This window comes from Corticium candelabrum, chromosome 1 (assembly GCF_963422355.1).
Source record: "Corticium candelabrum chromosome 1, ooCorCand1.1, whole genome shotgun sequence".
In the NCBI taxonomy this organism is placed as follows: Eukaryota; Metazoa; Porifera; class Homoscleromorpha; order Homosclerophorida; family Plakinidae; genus Corticium; species Corticium candelabrum.
Window position 1 is genome coordinate 10,426,765 of NC_085085.1, and position 25,389 is coordinate 10,452,153.

Consider the following 25,389-nt stretch of genomic DNA (forward strand, 5'->3'; position numbering starts at 1 on the left):
TCTGTATAGCCACAGTCTCCCATTCTATCTCTCGCATACTTAATTAACAAGCTGTACATGCAACTTACATTATCCGATAAGAAATTCTATTCATATCAAGTGTGCCAGCAAATTTACAATCAAAAGCAAATAGAGATCGAGTGTCCACAAGCATGCACATAATCGAGACCATTCCAACAAATATAAAAATCCATTATAATCTGCAGTAAGATTGCTTATGTCTATACCAATTGTAAACCATTTATGCCATATGTCTATTTTTCCTGCCGTGGACTTCTCTTTGCTCAAAGCTGAGAGATGCATATACACCTTTTGTATAGGATGTACTTTCTGCTGCTGCAGATGCTTTACCTTAGTGTAAGAAGTTAAAATATTTTCACAACACGTTGGATAATTGGGGCTAAAATTGTGGCGTAACCAGTTAGATGTGAAGCCATGTATTGTTAGTCATGCTTACAGCCTCTGTGCTTATTGACAAAACTTGTTATTCATTTAAAAACATGCAACACATGGCAGCTATTGCTGCTTTGCTAGCCTTGTCCCCAGACTCTCTCGCGCTAGTCTTGTCCAATGCCGGTACGTATGTACGGCAATTCCAAGCGAGACTCCGTGCTGCAATCTGGTAATGCCATAACTGATGGTCAAGAGCAAGTTAAACACTCCTGTACTTTATAACATTAAGCAGTTATAGTCTGAAGACCTAATCTAGGCAAACCGAACAAACAGCAGACGTAGTGCAGCAAAAACATGCTGAGCAGACCAGCCAAATACACAAGAATACAAAAATACACAGAAATTGATCAAACAGTTACAAAACACTCAAATAAGAACAACATCAGTTGCGCTACAGGTACACTAATTTATGTCGCCTATCAAAATTGCTTGTATTCATTAGCATCGTGCCACTTTATTTTTAAATTAAATCACCAAATTGCAGGATAAAAATATCAAACACCATCTTACCTTTGCCATCTTTTGAATTCAGTTGTCGCTTCAATGTCAACCTCTCTTCCTCGAGCTCTCTCTCTCGTTTCCTACACATCAACAATTTAGAATGCGAACAAAATGACGCGATTACGCGGTAAATACGTTAGTTTCTTTAGCTCGTGCTCTGTCCTCAATAATTTCCTCTCCGATTTCTCACATATTTCCTTTTCTTCCTCCAGTTCTATTGTTAGTTTGTCTCTCTGTAACCACAGTAGCAATCCTTTACTAACAATCTAAGCAATGCATGCACATCACCCATCACGTACTCTTAGAGCATAAGCAGCAGCTTCAGAGGCATTGCTTTGCCAATCTCCGGCCACTAATTTTTTCCTTTCTCCTACATCATCAAATTGCACAAATTTGCACCAGTGTAACATCGATATCTCACTGTGTACATTCTACACCTTTCCCACGGTTAGACCTTTCATACGCTTTCAGCTGTTCCTAAATCACCATATTACAGCATTTAATTAACAACAAATTTATACAATAAATATATACATATTTTCAAACACCTTCAGTGCTCTGTTGTCTTTCATTTTTTCGTGCAACTCTTCGTTTGCCTTGGACAGACAAGTTTCAAGCTAATACAAAGCACGGTACTTCATAAAATCTTATCTTTCTCATACAACTGATCATAGAACAATTACGTACACATATTAAGATTTGTGGCAATTAAATATATATATAGGTATCACTACACAGCCTGACTGCCATCATTCTGAATTTACACAATTTTGTTAATGCATGGTGGTCAACTTACATGCAAATTTATTAAACAAAGTCATGTTGTCGAAACTATTCTTGCAAAAAAAACTTTGAGAATTACTGGCATTATAGAAGCTATGCCCAGTTGGACCATCTCCGCACTTGCACAATCCCATCACTCAAAAAACCTAGCAATGCAATTCTATTTACAATGAACATAAAAACACCGCAATCTGACCCAAATATCCTCTATCCATTGTACAAGCTTTGAAGTCCACCCCTCATATGCATTTTTAAAAAGTGTATCAGCATTGCTCACCCTTTCTAGTCGTAGCACACAAGTTCAAGATGCACATGCTAAAGCAGTGGTGTAGCCTTGCCAACAAAAGTTGGAAAGGCAAACCTGATATCAAGGCCCGCACTGCTATTTTACCAATCGCCAAACCTTATCTATTCTAATAGTTTAATTACCACAATGCCATGCAAACACACCGTATGCATACAATTAAGTTGCTATCTCCAGTCCTGTAAAATTTGCACTAAGTAGACAATTTAGTCAAAAGTTATCTGCCCTACTTTTATTAGTTGAATCTGTAATTAGACAAATGCTAACATAATTGTATTCTTAAACAACACAGAATCAGTTATTTTCTTTTGCAAACAAACACAACCGTAACTGGATGACCCAAAAACATGTACGTGATGTAGACTGGTCTTGCATGTAAATCAGCTGTAAGCTATCTTGTCGTATTGTTCCCATCCACTTTATAATATATACTGCCGATCTATCGCTTTCTTTAACAAAATAAGATATTTAGCTTGTGACTAATCAGATAACTCTTTAGTAATTTGCCAAAATAGTCAAATTAGAATCCAAGTCCAACTGTCAATTGTGACAGAAAACTTCTAGCCTCGATTGCATGATCTTTAGTACACTGCACTGTACCTGATTTCGTTTTTCTTCTTCTTGTAGTTTGAATTCCTCCAATTCATCTAAAAGCATAAACAATTTTACAATACATTCAAAAACGTGTAGTTATGACCCTCCATGATGAACAAGTGGGGTCTTTACCCCCATCTGGGCGCCCACCAACCGGGCAGGTGAGCCCAACATCAAACAAAGGTAAACTTGGAATGTTATAATTAATTGAAAACTATTAAAGAAAACCCCACAAAATTCAATATTAAAATCTTCATTTTTTAAATGTATTACGTCATTCTATACAATCATCATTGAAGTACATGAAGTCTAGTGCAGCATGTACATATCACACGTCCATTCTCATCTGATTAATTAATTGCCAGTACCACTGGCTCTAGAACATCTTAAGTACAAGTATTATCAAAAATAGAAGTACAAAATTAGATCACAAAACATTGATTGTCCATGGACACTATATCATGTCATGTACTCATTAACTTAATCATCACACACCATTCATAGTATCACACACTCGGTTGATCCTTTCGCGATCCTTCAGTAATCTCTGTATCTTATTCTGTAACTCTGTGTTTTCTTCCTAACAAATCACACAACTCTGAACTACTCATAAACACGTGAGTCTTCAAGAAAGCAAACATACCTCCAGCTTTTTAACTTTCTCATTCTGTAATGACACTAAAATTGGACAAAATACAACAAAAGTCAAAAAACAGTAAGAATTCTAAGAACAACTATGCTAAACATCATGTACATGACTGGCATATGTAGTATAACATATGTAAAAGTATGACATATGTAGTATATGACAACCAAAAGTAAATAGAAAAGCAAGCAGTTGACCATGCATAATCAATCATCTGAATAATGCTATCCCGTGAAGCCATGACCCACTTTCGCTGGACAAGAAAAGTGCTTGATAAAAGTTTGATTCAGAAACACATCTCAAACAAACTAATGGCATTTGATCTGCTTTCCATTCAAAATCGCTTGCTCTAAATGATCACATAAAATTTTTTATCACAAACAAAGTGATGCACCATATGCGAGAAAAGTCTGTTTTTTGAGTTTCCGCGCGTTACTTTGATAGAAATTATTGCGACGCAACCATTGTCACGTGACTATGCGATCATTGTTACGCGACTATCTCAGTAAACGAGTGAGACGACTGAAGCGTGAACGAAGAATTGAAGACAACTATTATATAGTGTTTTGCGTTCAATTATCTGAACTCGGCGTTCAGTTACCCGCTCAGGCAAGCAATTATCCGAATTGGGCGTTCAGTTATCCGATTCGGGCATTCAATTATCCGATGTTCTGTCCTAATTAGAAGTAACAAATATAGAAATAATTATTTTAGTTGCACATTTCTTTCATGACGTCTTTCTAGGATGCTCACTCACGTTTCAGCTGAACAAGAAATGATTGATTCAAGAAAGGTGGGAAGGTGAAGTAGTGAAATTCGAGCTCTTGATTAGCTAAAAACCAGCTGCGACGCATGATGGACTGTTGCATGGTATCACGCAAGACGCGCGATTTACAAAGTATGCGGATTACACCACGATTGACGGAGCAAGGCGTTGTTGTAGGCTTCCTAGATATGTAGATTTAGTTCGCTCACAACAGCTTAGTTAGACCTCCGCGGAAACGTGGGACACCAAGATTAGTGCAAAGGAAATTATCCTACAACACACGCTAAAAATTCACGCTAATGTAGAGATTAATTACAAATTATTGAGTCTAGACAGCTGATGAATGATGATATTTGAGCAGCTGCCCAACCGCAGACTATGTAAGTTATTTAGTTGCACAACAGCCGTAAGCAACGAATAATTGAACGCTTGAATCGGTTAATTGAACGCAAAAACTTTAGAAGAGCAACTGAAAGTCTATTTCCTGAGTTCCCGCGTTTGTTTGACAAAAACTAATGCTAAGTAACGCAACCATTGTTACGCGAATTGGTAAAGACAGAACACCATCGCTCGCCAAACACAATGCTAACCGAGCATTTACTAGTTGTAAACGTTTGTATAGATACGAGTTGGATGTTAAAAAGTGACTTATGTGAAGGATTCAGACAATCTACGTACGTAAGATCAGTTCGTTACGCAGCTTTGTTGTCTACCGTATGGGATAATCAAAAATATACGTTGTCCTATTGGATATCACTGGGCATCTACTGATGAAGATAAAAATATTTGAAAACAGAAATAATAAGTCACGTGTCTACGTATATTACAGTCAATGTAACTAGACCGGTTATGGGTGGGGAGGCAAGACCCATCATTACTTCAGGTTTCGTGATTCGGCGTCAACCAATGCTTACAAGCATGCTGGTAACTGCGATGAGTATTAAGTTCAGTACACCGGTACTACCAGAAATTTCCCCGATATTTTCTGCATTAAAACTGATCTGACTTAATCAACGTTTGACTATTATAGTATTTTCTTGCGTTCCTATTGCTTGCTAAGTTGCTCCTCTCATGCTTCAAATTTGCAACATTTCCAACACACAAGCAGGTGTTTGTTTTTACTGTAACTTTCCGTCACGTACCAAACCACGTTGGCAGCACTTGGCCGCGGACAACTCCGCTCTGACATACAACGTTGTGCCAGTGAATACCGCGTTCCCTAGCTGTGGAGGTACCTGCATTGTACACAACACGCTACCTTTACCGTAGATGAACATGTTGGAGGAAAAATGCTACGAATATATATATATATATATATATATATATATATATATATATATATATATATATATATAATATCTATTTAGATAGGCTCCGCACCAGCGGATCCGAGTTGGCAACTGTGATGACAAAGTATCAGACTCGTTTGGTGTCTAAGAAAAATCGAAACACAATTGAAAACATCAAAACCGTCAACGTACTACAATTACGTAGTAGACTGCGCGCTTTCACGGGCACACTATAAATGCAGCACACGGTCACGGGCACACTATAAATCTAGGTACACGGTACCGGTACCGTATACAAGGGTGGCGTGGTACTCTATAGCAGGTCACATTTCTTTATTTACATGACGTCGCACAAATCCACAAGTAAACAGACATGCACACTGTAAAGAAAAGTGTTTTAATTTAAGATGTTTAGATGTGTAGTTTGACTGACACCAAAATTAAGACACTAAATACATCGTGTTGATTTAAGACACGAGTTGTTTGATCACGTGTTGTTTTAATCACCGTTTAATAAACCACTGTGTTACTTCAAGAACGAACATAGTTATTATACTATATCTTAGACATAAGTTCAGATATAACCGTTCTGTACGTTAGTGATTTGCACATAAGTCCTTTGTCGTCATCACTAATTTCCATCAGGACATCCTGAAGCAACTGCAGAATGCCTGCATGGGACTTTGCGTAGCCCGCATTAGTTGAGTAATTAATTGATTTGAGTTGAGCAAATAGAGTTTAGTTGAATTGACTTCTAACAGAGTTCAGAAGGCGTTGTAGAAACGATGGACGTGCATATATATATATATATATATATATATAGACTAGCTAACGTAGAACTGTGTGCGGCTACAACTGAAAGAACATGGTCATAGTTAGGCTAGAGCTAGAGTCCCGGATCTATTTTCGGTCATTTCCTAATCTCAGTCACTCGTTGTCTGCCAAATAGCTGCAGCCAGACCTAGCTGCTACGCTAGCGTCATAGTCCTACTGGATAGCAACTAGGTAGAGCGGGCCACATCAGCATCCGTCGTAATGTTGCTTCTGTAGAACTTGAAAACTGATCGCACCTATTCTCGGTCACAGAATGTCATATCTCGGTCAGTGCTTGCCATCTCGTTTCTACAACTCCGTTTGAGACGCAAGTCATCTCTGTCGATAGGCTCATTATATGACTTTCTTTCGCCAAATTGTTGGTTTTGTCTTGTCAACCTCTACTCTCGCAGACAACGAAGAAGACGGATGACTCACGGGACATAATCTCGGTCACATGATCTCGCGTGATTTTCACGCAGATCTGAGGCGTTCTTTTTGGCTAATGTTATAGTCATCACCGCTGGCTACTATAGCTACGGGGTAATGTTAGTGCTCATCGTACTGTTGCTACGGCAGAACGTGAAATGTGAGAGACAAATACTCGGACATCCGAGATCATATCTCGGTCTGTCGCTTTCATCGTGTTTCTACAAGACGAATTGAGACGCTAGTCATGTCTGTCGAAAGGTTCGCCTTGGATGTTTATGCCACTGAAAAGCCGGTTTTGTCTCTTCAGTTTTTCTGTTGCAGGCGGTAAGAATGGTGATCGACTTACGGGACATAATCTTGGTCACAGTATGAGCGCACTTCTTGGCTTCTACAGCTTTCAGGTAAGTGGCCTTACCTTCATTGGGCATTGTACATACGGTCACAGTCGACTAAGGCTGATTGAAAGTGTTTTGTAGTGAATTTGTAGAACTATATAGCAGATTCTAGTAATTAGACTGTGGTGGCAAACGATGGTTGTTCTGTCTAAACTATGCTTTTGAATAATAATTAATTAAGATGACCTTTATTTAGTACATCTGGTTTAGTGCTAATTAGCAAATTTTGTGAGTGATAAACTGATCATCATGGAGTTCTATATTACACATTGAATCCATTCGATCTGGCACAAGTTGAATATCACAAGATGCCTTTTCAGTATGCCAGGACTCTGCATATTTGTAAATTGTGTACGTAATACAATCTTGTTGCTTTTAAGATATTAGCTACATCAGTTATTATCGACAACATGCACTGTTTAGTTTTTATACACAGAAGGTTCATTGGATATCTTCACTGGACTAGTTATCATTCTCTCACACAATTTCATGACTGTCTCAGACTCAGAACTGTGTCATGAGAAAGATTGTTTTCTCTTTGGCAACATGTCACCATTTTCATAAGTTCCCAGCATAGCTCGATCTCCTAGGGATAAATGTAAGAAGCAGTTTGCGTGCAATTCTACTTGATAAAATCATTAATCATCCCATCCAAGATAAAGAATCATTATATCTGCCAGTCAAGAATGTAGAAACAGGTACGAATACTCTCTGGTTAACTGCCAACAAAATGTGAAAATTGAGAGTCATCATGTTGCATGTTTGAAGTGCTAAAAATAGTAAGTTAGACAGACACATTTGTGACAATATAGCTCTAGAACCACGGTAGACGAAAAATCACACAATACACCTTACTCAGGAACCCGTCTTTCTCAAAATCGCGTGACCGAGATTATGTCCCGTACGCCATCACCTTTCTACACCTGCAACAGTAAAAACTGAAGAGACAAAACCGGCTATTCAGTGGCATAAACATCCAAAGCGAACTTTTCGACAGACATGACTAACGTCTCGATTCATCCTGTAGAAACGCGATGAAAGCGACTGACCGAGATATGACCCCGGATGTCCGAGTATTTGTCTCTCAGATTTCACGTTTTGCCGTAGCAACAGTGCGATGCATGAGCACTAACATCACCGCGTAGATATATTAGCCAGCGGTGATGACTATAACATTAGCCAAAAAGAATGCCTCAGATCTGCGTATGAAGAGAGAAAATCATTCAAGATCAGCTAGGTGACTGAGATTATGTCCCGTGAGTCATCCGTCTTCTTCGTTGTCTACGAAAGTAGACGTAGACAAGACAAAACCAACAATTTGGCGAAAGGAAGTCATTTAGTGAGTCTATCGACAGATATCACTTGCGTCTCAAACCGAGTTGTAGAAACGAGATGGCAAGCACTGACCGAGATATGATACTCTGAGACTGAGAATAGGTGCGCTTAATTTTCAAGTTCCACAGCAGCAACATTACGACGAATGCTGACGTGACTCGCTCTACCTAGTTGCTATCCAGTAGGAATATGACGCTAGCGTAGCAGCTAGGTCTGGCTGCAGCTATTTGGCAGAGAACGAGTGCCGAGATTAGGAAATGTCCGAAATTATATCCGGGACTCTAGTTACTAAGTAAACTACTATGTCAATGATAGGTATAGCTACTAGAGTCAATAGTGCTAGACAATGATTGTATATCGAATTCTACCGTGTCACTCGATGATCTCTGGGCTGTCATTGTCGGCACGTACGTTCACATCTGCAGTCAAGCTGCGTGACTAGGAGGCACCGGCACCTTGCGTTGTGGCAGATGAAAACACGATTGGTAGTTCCGTGTCCGACGAGCTGTCATCGTGAGCTACGTTGCTCCCAAGTTTATTTTGCATTTCTTTTCTGAGCTCTTTCATGTCGTCGTCTGACCACGTAGCATTGCAAATTGAGAAACGCTCGCATTGAGAAGTGCAACGTTTGCAGCCGAGCCATTGTCGGCAGCAAATAGACACTGTTATCGGACTTCTACTGAGCAGGTGGCAAAGCTTGGAACGCATCATTCATGCTGCTATTGTCGCTGCTTTCGATTTAGTGTGTCGTTTTGATGGCAACCGATAGCGAGTCACTTGCTCCATTTTGTCTTCGATGTTCTCGAGTCGCTTGTGTACTCGTTCGAAGCTGGACTTTAGGCGACCGAGATGAGTTATCGCGTTTTCTACTTCGCTGTCAATTTTGAAAAGGATGTCCATATCTTGATCGATATGAGGCATGAGTGCTCGAGATCAAAGACAGCAGCTGGCCGCAACAAACGCTGTTTAAGAGGCGGTAGCCGATGAAGCTCGTTTTCTTTTGATCGGTGACGTCTCTCGTATAGAATCGAGGTAGCAATTCAGTGAGTCATAGTCCGACTTGTGTTTACCGCACAGATTCTTCGAGAGGATGCCTTCCAAAACGTCTACGTCTGCATGCATCCAAAGCAACTAGGCTAATTAATTAAAGCGTAAACGTATGCTAGAGTGCATGCATGCTTGCTAATGCATTTAAGCATGCAAGTCTTTTGGGGTGATCGACATGTTCATGCATAGAAAAATGAAAGAAGACCGCGTTGCATGCTGCAGAGACTTCTACATAAACACCTCGTTATGCATACTGTACATGCCTAGATGTAACGTATATCCTACCTCATTGTTCCGTCGTCATCTGCGAACGGTACGCCGCGGCTGTCCACTAGAATAATTCGGTAGTCACAAGGAACAACACACTGAGCTTTGAAGTGACTCTGAACTAAGTCAGTAATATGTAGTAGGCTGACGTCACTTTCGGCAAAGCGCGAACGTACTTCGGCTAGCTGCAGCTTGTTTCGAACGACTTCTATAGACCACAGGTCAATATTCTTCTTGATTTCTTTGACTGCAGATTGAGACCGCGATTTCTAGCTGCTCGGCCCTACCGATCTAAACGCAGACCAAGAGGAAGACGCCGCCGGCGTCCATGAAGTTCCGGGTGCTGGAGCTGTTGCGGTCCTATCGGTATGGCGACTTACTTCACTGGCTAGACCTACAACTGGCTGCAGCTGTAGGTGACGACTGTGTGAAAGACGACGAGGCATCGCACACATTCGACTCTTTCAAGAGGGGATCGCCGTAAATTTGATAGCGATGACCAGCTGAGAGTCTGTCGAATCGACCTCCAGTTTGGGGAAATGTTGTAGCCTCGTCTCCATCCTTTCCTTTCAAGTAAATGACTTCTATCTATACAGTGATATGCAACACTGAATTCTGTCGATCATCTTAATTAATTATTTAACATTTTATGATTGTTTTAATATCTAACGCTGTTCGCGCCGTGTACAAATTAACTTGCCTTGAACAACTCGAGACAGTCGCAAACTGTTCACGTCCGACAATTTCATTTGCAGCTCTTGCGTTCTTCGAAAAATGGTCACCATGTCGTTTAGTCCGCTTAACCGTCGTTGCCTGTCTATCGTCTTCACACGAACACTGAAATGATTTTACTAACGATTGACGACTACCGACCGATACGAACTCCAATATTAACTGAAGCTGAGGCGGTGTAACCACGCCTATCGAATGCTTCGCAACATTAGTCATAAACAGTATGGGGAGATGCAAGTGGAGGTGACTTAACGTAGACGATGCTTACAAAACAACTGTAGTGGAGGCTGCAAAAGTCTACCCAGAATGTCTTGCGGTGTGAGAGAGTAGTCGACACGTCCAATTACTACTGAGCGGTGGTTCGAACTCTTCTAGAGCTACAATGCGATTTGTTTTGACGTTTACTGTTAGCCAGGCATGGGGTTAGCTAACTCTTCTCACAAACAACCAGAGTAGAGGCTATGAAAGCTTCGAAGCAAATCGTTTAGCACTAGGTGGGGTGTGAGAACAAACGGCCACGCCTTTTCCATCCTCTCGCAAACAGCTTAGCTCTGCACACTCAGGCCCGGGCGATTTTTTGGGGGGGCTGAGTTAGGGTGAGCGTGGGTGTGGGCAGGTAGGCGTTCCGCGCGACAACTAAACCCACCAAGACGACGTTTAGAACGCATCGCTTACAGTTACAACAGTTTCTTACAGATACACACACAATTCGGCACCGAGTGATGGCTGCATTGAGACGGGACCCCATATCGGGATTACACGACGGTGATTGCTGTAAATTTACTAAAATGAGCCTCGACCAAGATTAGTGACGACCACAGACATTATCAACACTACGGTGTAGCGAATTGAAAGTTTTTCTAGAGGGCTCACAGTTTTGAACGTCGTCTAACTACAGCTGCTTTCTCTACAGATCAAATTCAAGTAAATTGGACGGCAGGTAATGTCATCCATAATAAATATAATCATTTTATTTTTTAATCATTTTCGGTCAGTTTTAGTATTACTTAGCTAAATTCAACTGTACATCGACATGCAGTGTATACATGCATGCATCGAATTGTTTACTCTAAGTGGCAAATCTAATTTTGTGTGAAATTACACATACATACATACATACATACATATACATACATGCATGCATACACACGTATCTGTATATTTGTATATATATTTTAATAGTATGTATGTTATATTATATACTGTATAATATACTGCATAACATACTGTATAATATACTGTATAATATACTGTGTATATACTGTATAATATACTGTATAATATGCTGTATATATACTGTATAATATACTGTATAATATGCTGTGTAATATACTGTATAATATACTGTATATATGCTGTATAATATACTGTATAAAATACTGTATAAAATACTGTATATATATATGTATATATATACATATATATACAGTATATACATTATACAGTATATATATATATATATATATATATATATATATATATATATATATATATATATATATATATATGATGATGATGATGATGATGGCATGTCCACTGATAACAGTGATGACTCTCTTTAGGGTATATATATATATATATATATATATATATATATATATATATATATATATACTATATAATATCATTATATGCTGTATAATATACTGTATATATACTGTATAATATGCTGTATAATATAATGTATAATATACTGTATATAAACTGTATAATATGCTGTATAATATACTGTATAATATACTGTCTAGTATACTGTGTATATACTGTATAATATACTGTATAATATGCTGTATATATACTGTATAATATACTGCATAATATGCTGTATAATATACTGTACAAAATACTGTATACAATACTGTATAAAATACTGTATATATATATATATATATATATATATATATATATATATATATACTGTATAATATCATTATATGCTGTATAATATACAGTATAATATACTGTATAAAATACTGTATAATATACTGTGTGTGTGTATATATATATATCGTATTAGACATCTTCAAGCTCAACGTCAGAAACGGAAAGAACAAATTGTTCCTACCAACAAGTCATTTGTTTGCCAATCTTGTGGCAAGGAATGCCGTTCAAAAGCAGGTGTTAAATCCCACCAGAGACACAGAAGACACTAAAGAGAGTCATCACTGTTATCAGTGGACATGCCATCATCATCATATATATATATAATATACTGTATAATATCATTATATGCTGTATAACATACTGTATACATACTGTATAATATACTAAATAATATACTGTATAATATACTACATAACATACTGCATAATATACTGCATAACATACTGTATTATATACTGTATAATATACTGTATAGTATACAGTATATATACTGTATAATATACTGTATATATACACTATATTATATTGTATAATATACTGTATATATTTTTGCATGGCGATTTTAGCCAAATGAGTCCTGTTGTATTAATTTATTTCTGGTTCTATGGGAATGAACATGTGTTCTCCATTGTCATAGACTGTACTCAGTTTCTGGCTAAGAGAAAAGGTGGTGCACATCCCCTACACAGGGATTCACAGCTCTTTCGGAAAGAATCTGCTAATCTTTGTTGTTTTCGAGAAGTAGGTTTGTTTTGACTATATACTTGACGAGCGGAGGAATCGGAGTGTCCCATGTGAAACACTGTCTAACCTACTGGGCCGGGACTATGACAATAGTCACCATTGCAAGCGGTTTAATTACTCTACATAAATTTGTCAACATCACCAACTTAATTAATTAAAGAAGACCTGAATTTAGTGCAGGAATAAATTGGAATACAGAATTAGTCAAAAGGTAACTATGCCATTAAATTTGTGTCATAGTCTGAAATATAATATATGAAACCGTTTGATGGGAGTCTGAAGCTGCTTATGTCGATTCAACGAATACGCCAAATATTTGCGAACGTCTATCTTCAATGTACCATTACAGTATTCATGCAGGACCTGAAGTTTGAAGAGATAACATTCCTTTGTGTGTACATTTAACATCAATCAAGACAGATGCTAATATACCAACCTACTCGTCAGGTGTCTGTAAAACAATATATGAATACACTAGTACTAGCTACGCTTATATGTAGCTAGTATGTGATGTGCTATCTCTTCGTACCACATAAACCCATAATATTTGTTATTAAATTAGATTAATAGCTTGAGTAGCAAACAACATACATGTCATTCTGTGAAAATTAACTTCCTCACGCACTGTTCATTATAATTACTTTATTATAATACAGTATATTATACAGCATATACACAGTATATTATACAGTATATTATACAGTATATTATACAGCATATTATACAGTATATATACAGTATATTATACAGTATATATAAAGTAGATATACAGTATATTATACAGCATATTATATAGTATATATACAGTATATTATATAGTATATTATACAGTATATTATATAGTATATTATACAGTATATTATACGGTATATATACAGTATATTATACAGCATATTATACAGTATGTATACAGTATATTATGCAGTATATTATACAGTATATTATACGGCATATTATACATTATGTATACAGTATATTATACAGCATATTATACAGTATGTATACAGTATATATACAATATATTATACAGTATATACAGTATATTATACAGTATATATACAGTATATTATACAGCATATTATCCAGTATATATACAGTTTATTATACAGTATATTATACAGCATATATACAGTATATTATACAGTATATATACAGTATATTATACATTATATTATACAGCATATTATACAGTATATATATACAGCATATATACAGTATATTGTACAGTATATTATACAGTATATTATACATTATATTATACAGCATATTATACAGTATATATACAGTATATTATACAGCATATTATACAGTTTATATACAGTATATTATACATTATATTATACAGCATATTATACAGTATATATATATATATATATATATATATATATATATATATATATATATATATATATATATATAGTATATTATACAGCATACATACAGTATATTATACAGTATATTATACAGTATATTATACAGTATATTATACAGCATATAATGATATTATACAGTATATATATTATATATATATATATATATACACATACAGTATATTATACAGTATATATACAGTGTATATACAGTATATTATACAGTATATTATACAGTATATTATACAGCATATTATACAGTTTATATACAGTATATTATACATTATATTATACAGCATATTATACAGTATATATACAGTATATTATACAGCATACATACAGTATATTATACAGTATATTATACAGTATATTATACAGCATATAATGATATTATACAGTATATATATATATATATATACAGTATTTTATACAGTATTTTATACAGTATATTATACAGCTTATATACAGTATATTATACAGCATATATACAGCATATTATACAGTATATTATACAGTATATACACAGTATATTATACAGTATATTATACAGTATGTTATGCAGCATATTATACAGTATATTATATAACATACATACTATTAAAATAGATATACAAATATGCAGATACGTGTGTATGCATGCATGTATGTTTACGTATGTATGTATGTATGTATGTATGTATTTGTAATTTCACACAAAATTAGATTTGCCACTTAGAGTAAACAATTCGATGCATGCATGTATACACTGCATGTCGATGTACAGTTGAATTTAGCTAAGTAATACTAAAACTGACCGAAAATGATTTAAAAAATAAAATGATTATATTTATTATGGATGACATTACCTGCCGTCCAATTTACTTGAATTGATCTGTAGAGAAAGCAGCTGTAGTTAGACTACGTTCAAAACTGTGAGCCCTCTAGAAAAACTTTCAATTCGCTACACCGTAGTGTTGATAATGTCTGTGGTCGTCACTAATCTTGGTCGAGGCTCATTTTAGTAAATTTACAGCGATCACCGTCGTGTGGTCCCGATTGGGGTCTCGTCTCAATGCAGCCATCACTCGGTGCCGAATTGTGTGTGTATCTGTAAGAAACTGTTGTAACTGTAAGCGATGCGTTCTAAACGTCGTCTTGGTGGGTTTAGTTGTCGCGCGGAACGCCTACCTGCCCACGCCCACGCTCACCGTAACTCAGCCTAAAAAAATCGCCAGGCCCGGATCCAGAAATTTTTGAAAGAGGGGGTTGACCTGGTAGCAGTTATTTATAGCATTACTAATTTCTCTTTTCTAATAAAATTATATGAAATTGAATCACGCCTATTGGAAAAGAGGGGGTTGAAGTCCCCTGAAGCTCCCAGCTGGATCCGGGCTTGCTACTATACTATAATAGTGTATCGATAACTCCCTAAACATCAAAGCTCTAGCCTTTACAAATGTACAAAAGCAATTTGCAAACCGTAGACATCATCATCCTTTCTTCAATTCTAGATCTCACAATGGTCATTTGAGGGAATTCCCCAGCAAGACACGCCCTCAACTTGCACAACAAGATATTGCAGTGTGAACACAACTTGAAACACAACGTCGCTGTAATGGACGAAAAAGACATCAGACGAATGGTAGAAGATGGCATTTCGCATTCAGAAATAAAATATAGATTAAGGAGAAGACATCCTGGAGTTAGAGGACTTTCTGAGAGATCGGTGAGAAGATTTTGCTTCAAACGACGACATCCGCTATAGCTCGGGTGTGTCGGATCGTTAGCTGAGGCAAATTGTTGAAGCAGGTATTAGAGAAGTAAATCGTAAAATATGTATATATATATATATATATATATATATATATATATATATCTACTCTAAATATATTTATACATCTGATTACAACGTTGCTGAAATATGGTTGGACTTGGGAGCGACGTAGCTCACGACGACAGCTCGTCGGATACGAAACTACCAATCGTGTTTCCATCTGCCACAACTCAAGGTGCCGGTGCCTCCTCGTCACGCAGCTTGACTGCAGATGTGAACGTACGCGCCGACAATGACAGCCTAGAAGCGTCGAGTGATACGGTAGAACTCGATCTACAATCATTGTATAGCACTATTGACTCTAGTAGCTATATCTAACATTGACATAGTAGTCTACTTATAGTAACTAGCTTTAGCTGTAGCTGACTAGCTACGACTATGCTCTTTTAGTTGTAGCCACACACTGCTACGTTAGCTAGTCTAGTTGAGTTAATTAATTGAGTTGAGTTGAGCAAATAGAGTTCAGTTGAGTTGACTTCAAATAGAGTTTAGAAGGCGTTGTAGAAATCGATAGACGTGCATGTCTGTTTGCTTGGTAAGTTGTGCGACGTTATGCAAATGAAGAAATGTGACCTGTATAGAGTACAACGCCCACCCTTGTATACGCTACTGGTACCGTGTACTACATTTTATAGTGTGCCCGTGAAAGCGCGCAGTCTACTACTTCATTGTAGTAGGTTGACGGTTTCGATGTTTTAATTGTGTCTCGATTTTTCCTAGACACCAAACGAGTCGTATACTTCGTCACCACAGTTGCCAACTCGGCGATCAGGTAGTGCGGAGCCTATCTAAATACATATATATTCGTAGCATTTTCCCTCCAAGCTGTTCGTCTATGGTAAAGGTAACGTGTTGTGTACAATGCACGTATCTACACAGCTAGGGACCGCGGTATTCACTGGCACAACGTTCTATATTTTCGTTTTCAAAGACATGACATTAGTACGTATAGCCTGCATGTTTTCCTTGGTCGTCTTGAAATTAATTAATTCTGTAATGCCTAAATTTTAGAAATATTATTTTTAAATTAAATTATGTGCAAATTTTGAATAATCAATTTTACCACGAATTGTTGTATTTTGGTGGAGTGAAGTGTTGCGTTCTTTAGGAATCCACATTGTTCATTACGAATTAAGTATACTAAGTCCTAGAACACTCGTAATAGGGAGTGGCGGATCTAAGAGTAGCGCAGCAAGAGTGCGCCTCGTTTTCGGGCCCGGAAGTAGTCAATGGAAAAGCTTGCGAGGTATGTGAGCATACGCTGACTGTGCATGTATATATGATGCCTTTGTATCATATTTGTAAAATGATCCAACGATCAACGATCCGAAATCATCTTGAGACACTAAAATGATGTATGTTTCGAAGGTAATGTAATAATGTTTTAAATAGCTCATTGTTATCAATAACAAATTATGAATTCTGTGCTTTGTGGATTCGTGACGTCACATTGCCGGGAGCCTGAAGCGCGCTCCCTGTGCTCCCCGTTTGAAAACTATCGATCCGCCACTCATAGCACCATATAGTACTAAAAACAATTAATATTATAGTGTCAATATATAGATACTACTGTATTACATTAGTTTCCATGCGCACGCTTCTAGATCTTCGGTCACTCTGAAATTTCATGAGATTGCACGAGATAGCGAACGGCATTGGTTTGTGGCCCACACTGCACGAACAACGCAACGAATTCACCTTCTCGTGCCAGTGTGTTTACCTCAAGCCAGAGCACTAGCGGTACCGTTTGCTTGCTATAACAAACCCGCACTTTGTACGCCTGTAGTATGCCGTTACGTAATTAACACTGAAACACAGACGTTTTGTCTGTATCCGCTTCTACTTCTATCGTTTATCTGCTTCTTGCACCGATTATTCCATTTGCGGTGTATGTATATATATCTGGGTTTCAGTGGCACAACTCTATTGTTCACAGCCTCCGAAGGATTTGATAGTATGAATATGTATAAGTTAACGCATGGTAGGGAGACCATATCCAGTTTATTAACCGACGTCTGGAGGAGACAGCCCCGAAAAGACCTCGGTAAATAAACTGGATATCGTCGATGCATTAACTTACTTGGTGCCTGTTTAACGTCTTACCGTAATTAGAGTTCATAGATTATTCAAGTTGAATTAGAGTGGTTCCTTAATGTAATGACTGCTAAAGTTTTATGTCAAACAACCAAATTTTGACAGCGTGAAGTGTTGTTGACGTGCACGTCAGCCCCATAAGGCCACGTGCTCAAAAGTATTAGTACAGTACATTATCCATGTGTTTTGCTAGCGTGGTGTCGGATCAGAAAGAAGACCATAATAATGACCAGGACGACGACTTTCAGCCGCCGACAAAGATGAGACGCATTGGTTCCAAAAAGAATGCCACTAGTACTAGCCAGCTTGACAGCAGATTTGCTGGAAAGACGAGTACGGAAAAATTACAGGAGTACAGCAAGAGTACGATTTGCAAGAACACGACTGCCTGCATCAGTTGGGTGATGCAAGCATTTGAAGCAAACAGAAGCAATCGAAACAAGGATGCTCCACAAGAAGAGCAGGTACCGACAGACATTCTCTCAACGAAGGATTCACAACTTTTGCAAGAGTGGCTAATATGCTTCCTACTTGAGATGAGGAAGACCAACGGTGACAAGAATCCTCAAAAAGCTCTCGTACATTTGGTGTGTGGGTTACAACGTGCACTTCGAGCTCAGCACAGAAGCGATTCGTTCATTTTTTCGACAAAACAGACTATCGTTTTGAAGGTTTGCGCAATGCTCTTGATAAAATCTGTCGAGAATTAAGTCAAGAAGGACTAAGCGATAAGTAAGGGTTCCAGTGTATTCACTGCTGAAGAAGAAGTCAGTCTATGGAAGAATGGAGTAATTGGGTTAGACACACCTGTAAAACTACTGAGAGCAGTATTCTTTTATAATGGGATAGACTTTGCTGTTCGAGGTGGTGTTGAGCACAGAAGCCTCAAATGGAGTCAAGTGACCAGATACAGCCAAACCACAGACGGATTGTCAAAAGTCTGTTACAGTTACGTTGAGCACGGATCCAAAAAATCATAGTGGTGGACTAAGCAATTTACGGCATCCAAACATAAAGTCACAAGATAAATTAAAGTCAAGCTCCAACGTGACTCCGTAAGGTAATAATAGCATTTTGTGGTTTGTGGTTTATTCGATACGCTAATGAAGCAGCTGGTGACCGTTGTCACGTCAACATTTTGGATCTCTATCTAAGTAAGTTGCCAGCAGGATTTTCTCGAGAAGCCTTCTATTATAAACCTTTGTTATCTCCACCTCAATTTGGCCCTTAGTATTCAAAGCAAGTAATCGGTCATAACACTAGTACTTTGGCTACAATAATAAAAGTGATGACAGCAGAAGCTGGTCTTCCAGTTCGAACCAACCACGCTCTTCGAGCTACTAGTGCGACAAGGCTGTTTCAAGCGGGAGTTCCTGAACATGTCATTTAAGGCAGAACCGGCCACAAAACCCTGCAAGCACTGAGGAAATACCAAGAGCCATCTGAATTGCAGCAAATGGCAGCGTGCAAAGTTTTGGATAATGGCCATGCACACACAGATTATACTGCCGCAAAAGTCAAGGAGTCGGAAGAGACAACGGAAGAGGCAGATGAGCTCAAAGTAGTCCAGGTTGAACAGCCGTCTGAAACGGAAAGAGAGAATCCATTTGTCATTTCTGACTGCGTCTTTACGAACTGTAGTACTGTATACATTATTATTGGTAAAGAATAAGCTCGTAATCTAAAATAGGTATGCCCATGTATTGTTTACAAGTTGGTTTTTGTTTTTGCTATTTTTTTTGTTTTAAGTTAGTTGTGTTTATGGCAGTAAGCAGTATACACATATTGACTGGTCAATATACGTTTATTGACTGGTAAATATACAACATGTGGTTGGGTTGCTATGGTAGGTGTGTAATATAGCAGTAGTGCACGTTGCACCACTGATATAGATTTTGCATTAGTACATACGACTTTGTCATTCTAGAACATTCTCAACGTGTAACAACACTATTCGTTCACTAGCTACTGTTTGTCCTCGTAAAAATACAAAAAATCTGAATCACTATATATACTTACTGTAAGTCTAGCAATAATAAATAACGCCTGAAGGCGAAAAGTATCGAGATCTCTTTAGTACCGCACGTTGTTGTGAGACCGATATAGTCTGATATCCGACGTTGTTTACCACCGGCGTAGGAACCGGGGAAAAGCGGCTGAAGCCCCACGCTCACTGTAGAAATTGAAATTTTCTGTGCTACTAACTTTGCAATCATTTTACAAGCGAGTTAGATTTTGCTTACTGATGATGACATCCACGGTACAGCCTTCCCCCCCACCCCGGCTTGTGAACATCTTCCTACGCCACTGTTTACATTTAGAAATTGCTTCACAAAATCAAAGGAGCTATCGGTTCACCACGAAGCGGTCAACATCGTAATCTAGATAAAAAACGCTTAGAGGTTTAAGAATAAGTCCATAGAGCGTACTATTTTTAGCTACGAAAGATACTGATAAGGTAGGAGGTTGGTTGGTCAGGAGGATATAGAGTCAGAAAGAGGTCGTTATTGGAAGTCAATGAAGGTATTGGACGAGCAAAAGATGTCACGTCGTTCCACGCACCTGAACTTGCCAGTGACTATGAGAAGATCAAAACGGTTTTGTAAAAGGCCCAAACGACTGGACGTGAAAATTAAATTATAATAACGTTTAACTGCTGCTAAAGCAAACTCAACTAACAGCAACAACTTGTTACTAAAACAAATACAGAAATAATCACTGAGTCTGACATTTGTCTACTGCATCAGGCTTGCTATTGCTTTTCGCCAATAGCTCTTGTCCTAAAAGCACACATTCTTTGTCATTTTCATTTTTGTCATCTTTTATTATATCTTCATTCTTTGCAGACAAAGGACTAAGACTCAAGACAAAACCAGCACCTGCCCGTTTGGCAGAACATTCTCTTGTAGTACTACCACTTCCTGTATTACATGCAATGTCATAAGACAAACACGATGTCATCAAATTGTAGTACTGTAATAATGACAATGGAAAAATTATAATGAACCCAAGCAACAACATTAGAAGGACAAGCTCCATGCAGACTTGCTCATGATATACTACTAGAACACTGAATTGCTGTACATATACAAAAGTTCCTTTCTCAAACAAAGTAGTCTCAACCAGCAACAGTACTTGCACAAACACTATCTTCAAGATGTCTAGAAGAACTCACAACACTCTAGCAAGTCTCTGTATAGCCACAGTCTCCGATTCTATCTCTCGTATACTCAATTAGCAAGCTGTACATGCAACTTACATTATCCTATAAGAAATTCTATTCATATCAAGTGCCAGCAAATTTACAACTAAAAACCAAATAGAGATCGAGTGTCCAAAAGCATGCACATAATCGAGAGCATTCCAACAAATATAATAATCCATTATAATCTGCCGTAAGATTATTTATCTATATACCAATTGTAAACCACTTATACCATATGTCTATTTTTCCTGTCGTGAACTTCTCTTTGCTCAAAGCTGAGAGATGCATATACACATTTTGTATAGAGATGTACTTTCGCTGCTGCAGATGCTCTACCTTAGTGAGAGAAGTTAAAATATTTTTCACAACACGTTGGATAATTGCGGCTAAAATTGTGGCGTAACGAGTAAGTTAGATGTAAAGCCATGTATTGTTAGTCATGATTACTGTCTCTGTGCTATTGACAAAACTTGTTATTCATTTAAAAGCAAGCAAAACATGGCAGCTATTGCTGCTTTGCTAGCCTCGTCCCCGGACTCTCTCGTGCTAGTCTTGTCCGGTGCTGGTATGACAATTCCAGACGACGTGCTACAATCTGGTAATGCCATCACTGATGGTTAAAAGCAAGTTAAACACTACTGTACTTTATAACATTGAGCAGTTATAGTCTGAGGACCTAATGTAGGGAAACCAAATAAACAGCAAACGTAGTCCAGCAAAAACATGCTGAGCAGACAAGCCAAATACACAAAAATACAAAAAATACACAGAAATTGGTCAAACAGTTAGTTACAAAACACTCAAACAAGAACAACATCCGTTGCGCTATAGGTGCGCTAATTTATGTTGCCTACCAACATTGCTTGTATTCACTAGCATCATGCCACTTTAGTTTTAAATTAAATCATTAAGTTGCAGGATCAAAATATCAAATACCATTTTACCTCTGCCATCTTTTGAATTCAGTTGTCACTTCAATGCCTCTTCCTCGAGCTCTCTCTCGTTTCCTACACATCGACAATTTAGAATGCAAACAAACTGACGCGATTACGCAGCAAATACGTTAGTTTCTTTAGCTCGCGCTCAGTTCTCAATAATTTCCTCTCCGATTTCTCACATTCTTTCTTTTCTTCCTCCAGTTCTATTGTTAGTTTGTTTCTCTGTAACTACAGTAGCAATCTTTTACTGACAATCTAAGCAATGCCTGCACATCACCCATCACTTGCTCTTAGAGCATAAACAGCAGCTTCAGAGGCATTGCTTTGCCAGTCTCCGGCCACTAATTTTTCTCTTTCTCCTACATCATCAAATTGTACAAATTTGCACCAGTGTAACATCGATATGTCACTGTGTACATTCTACACCTTTTCCACGGTTAGACCTTTCATATGCTTTCATCTGTTCCTAATTCACCATATTACAGCATTTAATTAACAACAAATTTATACAATAAGTATATACATCTTATCAAACACCTTCAGTGCTCTGTTGTTTTTCATCTTTTCGTGCAACTCTTTAGTTGCCTTGGCAGTTTAGTTTCAAGCTAATGAAAAGCACGGTACTTCATAAAATATTATCTTTCTTACACAACTGATCATAGAACAAATATGTACACATATTGAAACGTATGGCAATTAAATATATAGGTATCACTACACAGCCTGACTGCCTTCATTCTGAATTTACACGATTTTGTTAATGCATGGTGGTCAACTTACATGCAAATTCATTAAACAAAGTCATGTTGTCAAAACCCTTCTTGCAAAAAAGACTTTGAGAATTACTGGCATTACAGTAGCTATGCCCAGTTAGTTCATCTCTGTACTTGTACAATCCCATCACTCTAAAAACATAGCAGTGCAATTCCATTTACAATGAACATAACAAACACCACAATCTGACCCAAATATCTTTTATCCATTGTACAAGCTTTGAAGTCTACACCTCATATGTATTTTTAAAAAGTGTATCAGCATTGCTCACTCTATCTAGTCGTAGCACACAAGTTCAAGATGCACATGCTACAGCAGTGGTGTAGCCTTGCCAACAAAAGTTGGAAAGGCAAACCTGATATCAAGGGCCCCCACTGTTATTTTACCAATCGCCAAACCTTATCTATTCTAATAGGTTAATTACCACAATGCCATGCAAACACACCGTACACATGCTATCTCGAGTCCTGTAAAATTTGCACTAAGTAGACATTTAGTCAAAAGTTATCTGCCCTACTTTCATTAGTTGAATCTGTAATTAGACAATGCTAACGTAATTGTATTCTTAAACAATCCAGAATCAGTTATTTTCTTCTTCAAACAAACACTACCGTAACTGGATGACTCAGAAACATATACGTGATGTAGACTGGTCCTGCATGTAAATCAGCTGTAAGCTATCTTGTCGCATTGTTCCCATCCACATTATAATATATACTGCCGATCTATCGCTTTCATTAACAAAATAAGATATTTAGTTGGGGCTAATCAGATAACTCTTTAGTAATTTTCCAAAATAGTCAAATTAGAATCCAAGTCCAACCCTCAATTGTGACAGAAAACTTCTAGCCTCGATTGCATGATCTTTAGTACTCTGCACTGTACCTGATTTCGTTTTTCTTCTTGTTGTAGTTTGAATTCCTCCAATTCATCTAAAAGCATAAGCAATTTTACAATACATTCGAAATCGTGTAGTTATGCTCCTCCATGATGAGCAAGTGGGGTCTTTAACCCCCATCTAGGCGCCCACCAACCCGGCAGGTGAGCCTAAAATCAAAGAAATGTAAACTTGGCATGTTATAATTAATTGCAAACTATTACAGAAAAACGTCACAAAATGCAATATTAAAATATTCATTTTTTAAAAATGTATTAAGTCATTCTATACAATCATCATTGAAGTACATGAAGTCTAGTGCAGCGTGTACATATCACACGTCGAGTCTCATATGATTAATTAATTGCCAGTACCGCTGGCTCTAGAACATCTTAAGTACAAGCATTATCAAAAATAGAAGTACAAAATTAGATCACAAAACATTCATTGTCCATGCACGCTATATCATGTCATGTACTCATTAACTTAATCATTACACCGTCCATAGCATCACACACTCGGTTGATCCTTTCGCGTTCCTTCAGTAATCTCTCTATCTTATTCTGTACCTTTGTGTTTTCTTCCTAACAAAAACACACAGCTCTGAACTACTCATAACACGTGAGTCTTCAAGAAAGCCAACTCCAGCTTTTTAACTTTCTCATACTGCAATGAAACTAAATTTGGGCAAAATACAACAAAAGTCAAAAAAAAACAGTAAGAATTCTAAGAGTAGCTATGCTAAACATCATGTACATGACTGGCATATGTAGTATAACATATGTAAAAAGTATGACATATGTAGTATATGACAACTTAAAGTAAATAGAAAAGCAACCAGTTGACCGTGCGTAATCTATCATCTGAATAATGCTGTCCAGTGAAGCCATGACCCACTTTCGCTGGACAAGAAAAGTGCTTGATAAAAGTTTGATTCAGAAACAAATCTAAAACAAACTAATGGCATTTGATCTGTTTTCCATTCAAAATCGCTTGCTCTAAATGATCACATACAAAATTTTACCACAAACAAAGTGATGCACCATATGCTGACATGTTTCATATGGCAGTATAAGATTGGATAATTTCAAGTTGTCAAAGTTTGGTCTCTATAATCATGCACCGTCTCAAGGATACCTGAACCGAAGGCAAACACAAGGCTCACGACTGAGTATGCAAAAATGCAGAAGCTAATATTTTTAGTCGCAAAATGCTGACTTAGTCTGAACAATGATTGTAGCTTCTGCATATATGTAAGTCCGTATATGCATTTCAACAAAACTCTTGAATATCAAGACCCAATCAATAAATTGTCTGAATTGCTAAATCTAGC

General features: G+C 37.5%; 1 long non-coding RNA gene across 1 annotated transcript; it reads right to left on the reverse strand.

Moving 5' to 3' along the window:
* Window positions 1-1,249: 1,249 nt before the first annotated feature.
* Window positions 1,250-1,571, reverse strand: LOC134178037 (uncharacterized). Its single transcript, XR_009969583.1, has 3 exons — window positions 1,503-1,571; window positions 1,392-1,431; window positions 1,250-1,324 (listed from the first exon to the last, which is right to left on the reverse strand). It is a non-coding gene; the product is annotated as an uncharacterized LOC134178037 (long non-coding RNA).
* Between the last annotated feature and the right edge of the window lie 23,818 nt (window positions 1,572-25,389).